This window comes from Metopolophium dirhodum, chromosome 5 (genome assembly GCF_019925205.1).
Source record: "Metopolophium dirhodum isolate CAU chromosome 5, ASM1992520v1, whole genome shotgun sequence".
NCBI classification, from domain to species: domain Eukaryota; kingdom Metazoa; phylum Arthropoda; class Insecta; order Hemiptera; family Aphididae; genus Metopolophium; species Metopolophium dirhodum.
The window spans coordinates 115,757-121,483 of record NC_083564.1 but is presented as its reverse complement, the minus strand read 5'-3'; the positions used below and the strand labels follow the sequence as shown (position 1 = coordinate 121,483).

The 5,727-nt window shown below is 14.7% G+C and overlaps 1 pseudogene; it reads right to left on the bottom strand.

The window, feature by feature from the left end:
- Nucleotides 1-552: 552 nt before the first annotated feature.
- LOC132945772 (cytochrome b-like) lies at nt 553-1,691 on the bottom strand (annotated as a pseudogene).
- Nucleotides 1,692-5,727: the final 4,036 nt, after the last annotated feature.

Below are 5,727 nucleotides of genomic sequence, written 5' to 3'. Positions count from 1 at the left end.
TATTATAAATTTAATATTTTTAATTAATAGATTTAATTTAAATGATTTTTATATTTATCAAATAAATTCTAAATTTTTTTTTTTTCTTTTTTTAATATTTATTTTATTATTAATTAGATTTTTAGCAGAAATGAATCGTTCTCCTTTTGATTTTTCTGAAGGAGAATCAGAATTAGTTTCTGGTTTTAATATTGAATTTAGAAGTTTATCTTTTATTTTTATTTTTATATCTGAATATATAAGAATTATATTTATAGGTATATTATTATGTGAAATATTTTTTGGTTTAATAATGAATAAATTTTATTTAAATATTTTTATTTTAACATTTATATTTTTAATTATTTGATTACGTGGGTTTTTACCACGTTTTCGTTATGATAAGTTAATATATTTAATTTGAAAATTAATTTTACCTTTATCTTTATTTTTATTTATATTTAATTTTTCTATTAAATTATTTAACTTATATCATTAATTTTAGTATTAAGTTAATAGAATTAATTTCTATTTTTTATTTTCAAAATAAATATTTTAAATAAATTAATTAACTGATTTTATTAAGTTAATAATTTATCTCATATTTTTATAATATAAAAATTAATAAAAAAATATGAAAAGTAAATTGTTGTAAAAATTTGACTTGTTGAAATAAAAGGATATTCAACTGGTTGTATACCAATTCATGTTAATATAAAAAATGTTATAATAAAAATTCAAAATAGAATTTTATTTATAGGATAAAATTTATTTCTTAAGAAGTTTTTTTTATTTAATAAAGGTATAATCAATAAAATTAAAATTGATAATATTAAGGCAATAACTCCTCCTAATTTATTAGGGATTGCTCGTAAAATTGAATATGAAAATAAAAAATATCATTCTGGTTGAATATGATTAGGCGTAATTATTGAATTTGCTATATCAAAATTATTATGATCATTTAATAAATAAGGAAAAATTAAAGTTAAAATGAAAAATATTCATATAAATATAATTAATCCAATTAAATCTTTAATTAAGAAATAAGGTGAAAATCTGATTTTATCAAAATTTCTATTAATACCTAATGGATTATTAGATCCTGTTATATGTAAAAAAAAAAGATGAATAAAAGTAAATAAAATAATAATAAAAGGTAAAATAAAGTGAATTGAAAAAAATCGTGTTAATGTAGCATTACTAATAGAGAAGCCTCCTCAAATTCAAATTACAATTGAATTTCCTAAATATGGAATTGCTGATAAAAGATTTGTAATTACTGTTGCACCTCAAAATGATATTTGTCCTCATGGTAATACATATCCTACAAAAGCTGTTATTATAGTTAATAATAATAATAATACTCCTACAATTCATGTTATTTTAAAATTAAATGAATTTATATAAATTCCTCGTCTAATATGAATATAAATTATAATAAAAAATATTGATGCCCCATTAGCATGGAAAGAACGAATTAATCATCCAAAATTAATATTTCGATTTATATTAATAATTCTTTGAAAAGCTAAGTTAATATCTGTTTTATAATGGAAAGCTAAAAATAATCCTGTTAAAATTTGATTAATTAAGCAGATTATTAATAAAGATCCAAAATTTCATATAAAACTAATTCTAGTAGGTGTTGGTAAGTTTAATATTGGTGATATAATTTTTATTATGTTTTTTTTCATTAATTGGTTTTTTGTCGAATTGGTCCTTTATTAATTTTTAATATTCAGATAATTAAAATTAATATAAAAAAAAGAATAAATATAATTATATAGATTAAAATATTATTAGGTATTATAAATATGTTTAATAAGTAAAAGTTATCTTCAAATATAAATTTATTTTCATAAATCATATTTTCTATATTTAGAGATAATTTAAAGTAAATTAATATTAAGAATATAAAAATTATTTTGTAAATTATGTTTTTATAATTTTTATTAATATTTAATTCATTAAAAGCAATTCTTGAGATATATAAAAAAATAATTATTAATCCTCCAATATATAAAATGAAAACTATAAATGAAATTCATGATGTTTTATTAATTAAATTAATTATTATAGTTAAAGTTATTGTTTGAATTAAAATAATTAAATTTGATCTAATAGGTGATTTCATTATTGTTAATATAATTGCTATAATTAAATTAGTTAATAAAATAATTTTTAAAATTCAGTATATATTTTAATTAAAATATTAATTTTGGAGATTAATGATAATATGTATATATTTATACTGATTTATTTTAAATAATTTTATAATTTTGATTTACAATATCAATGTTTTTTTTAAACTATTAAAATGATAAATTTATTTATTTTAGTTTTAATATTTATATTATTTTCTGGAGTCTTATTTTATATTTTTAATTTTAATCATTTATTAATAATACTTTTAGGATTAGAATATTTATTATTAATTTTATCTTTATTATTTTTGTTAAATTTAATAATATTTATTAAGCAATATATTTTATTATTAGTTTTTTTTATTTTTTGTATTAGTGAAAGAGTATTAGGTTTAACAATTTTGATTTTAATAGTTCGTATATATGGAAATGATTATATAAAATCATTAATAATTTTACAATGTTAATAATTTTAATATTAATTATTTTTAGAATGATTTTTTTTAGCTTGAAGGTTAAAAGATGATGATTAGCCCAGAATTTTTTTTTTTTTTTTTTTTTTTTTTATATATTTTAAGATTCCAATATTCAATTATTTTTTAAATATTAGATATTTATTTGGTATAGATATATTTTCTTATTTAATATTTATATTAGGTATTTGGATTATTAGATTAGTTTATATTTCTAGACTTAATTTTAAAAATAATTATTTAAATTATTTTAATTTATTAATATTTATTTTTGTTATTATTTTTTATTTTTGTTTTTTTAGAAATAGTTTTTTTTTATTTTATATTTTTTATGAAATTAATTTAATTCCTGTAATTATTTTAATTTATGGTTGAGGATATCAATATGAGCGTTTTAAAGCTGGATTTTATTTATTTATTTATATAATTTTTTTTTCTTTACCTTTTTTTTCATGTTTATTAAGTTTAAATAATTTTAACTTTATATTTATGTATTATTTTGATTATTTAAATAATTTAAATTTTTATTTTTATATATTTTTAATAATAATTTTTTTAGTTAAAATACCTTTATTTATATTTCATATCTGATTACCTAAAGCTCATGTTGAAGCTCCTATTTGTGGTTCAATAATTTTAGCTGGTATTATATTAAAATTAGGTGGTTTTGGTATTTATCATATTTTAATGTTAATTTTTAAGATTAATCTTAAATTTAATTATTTATTAATTTCTTTATGTTTATTAGGAATAATAATTTTAAGATTAGTTTGTTTTTTTCAAAGAGATCTTAAAATTTTAATTGCTTATTCTTCTGTTGTTCATATAGGTTTAGTTATTATTGGGTTTTTAACTTTAAATAATTGAGGTTATTTTGGTTCATTAATTTTAATATTTGGTCATGGTTTATGTTCTTCTGGATTATTTTGTTTAAGAAATATTTGTTATTTACGTTTTAAAAGTCGTAGAATGTTTTTAAATAAAGGTTTAATTAATATTTATCCTTTTTTATCATTTTGATGATTTTTATTATGTTCTTCTAATATATCTTTTCCTCCTTCTTTAAATTTATTTGGTGAATTATTTTTATTAATTAGTTTAATAATTTGATTAGATTATTTTTATATATTTTATTTATTAATTATGATTTTAATATTTTTATATAGTCTTTATTTATATTTATATACTCAATATGGTAAATTATTTTTTAATATAAATTATTTAGTTTATATTAATTTAACAGAATATTTATTATTATTTATACATTGATTACCTTTGAATATAATTTTTTTAATTATAGAATTATTTTGTTATTTAAATAGTTTAATTAAAATATTAATTTGTGGAATTAAAGATTATATGTTATATTTAAATAATTAAATTTAATTTTTTTTTTTTTTTTTTTTTTTTTTTTTTTTTATATCATTTATTATTTTTTTTATTTTAGGCTTATTATTAATTTATTTTGATAAATTTTATTTTATTGAGTATATATTTTTTTTTTTTAATTCTTGTATAGTTTTATATGTTATTTTATTGGATTGAATATCTTTAATATTTATTTCTTTTGTATTTTTGATTTCTTCAATAATTTTATTGTATAGAATAGAATATATAAATTATGATTTTAATAAGAATCGATTTTTAATATTAATAAATTTTTTTATTATGTTTATATTTTTTTTAATTCTTAGTCCTAATTTAATTAGAATTTTGTTGGGTTGAGATGGTTTAGGAATGGTTTCTTTCTGTTTAGTTGTTTTTTATCAAAATAAAAAATCTTATAGTTCGGGATTGGTAACTGTTATTTTAAATCGTTTAGGTGATTTATTTATTATTATATCTATAATTTGAATATTAAATTTTGGTTCTTGAAATTTTATTTTAATTAATTATTATAGAAATTTAAATTATTTATTTTTTATTAGTTTGATAATTATATTTGCTTCTTTGACTAAAAGAGCTCAAATTCCTTTTTCTTCTTGGTTGCCTTTAGCTATAGCAGCTCCTACACCTGTTTCTTCTTTAGTTCATTCTTCTACTTTAGTAACTGCTGGTATTTATTTAATAATTCGGTTTAATGAAATTTTTTTAAATTTTTCTTTTTTAAATTATTTAATAGTAATTTCTTGTTTAACTATATTAATATCTGGTTTAAATGCAATTTTTGAATTTGATTTAAAGAAAATTATTGCTTTTTCTACTTTAAGTCAAATAAGTTTTATATTTATGATTTTATGTTTAGGTAAAATTGATATATGTTTTTTTTATTTATTAATACATGCTTTATTTAAATCTATAATATTTTTGAGATCTGGTATTTTAATTCTTAATATAAATAATAATCAAGATATTCGTAAAATAGGGGGATTAATTGATTATTTACCTTTTTGTGGTTTGATTTTTATATTTACTTTAATATCATTATGTGGTTTTCCTTTTTTCTGTAGTTTTTATTCTAAGGACTTGATTTTTGAATACTTTTTAATAATAAATTTGAATTTTTTTTTTTTTTTTTTTTTTTTTATTTTCTTTTTTTTTAACTTTTTTTTATTCAATTCGTGTAATTTATTATTTAATAATAATAAATTTTTCTATATTTAATTATTTAATGATTATTAAATTTGAAAGAAAAATCTTAATTATTAGTATAATATTTATTAGTTTTATTATGTTGTTTTTTGGTTCTTTTTTTATATGATTAATATTTTATAAATTTGATTTAATTTTATTAGAATTTAAATTTAAGATTTTAAGAGTATTAATTTTATTTTTTAGAATTTGATTTTTTTTTGAACTTAATAATTTTTTATTTTCTATAAAATATATATTTTCTTTATTTAATATTTTTTTTTTTTAGATTAATATGAAATTTATTATTTTTTAAAGTAAATTTTTTTTTAAATAATTTTCTTTATATTGGATTTTTTACTTTAAAGGTTTTTGAAATTGGTTGAATTGAATATAATTTAAATAGAGGTTTAATTTATTTTTTTAAGAAAATAATTAGATTTAGACAGAGTATTTTTTTAAATAGTTATAAAGTTTATATTTTATTATTTTTTTTATGATTTTTAATTATTTTATTATTTAATTATTAAATTTAAATAGCTTAATTTAAGAGCATT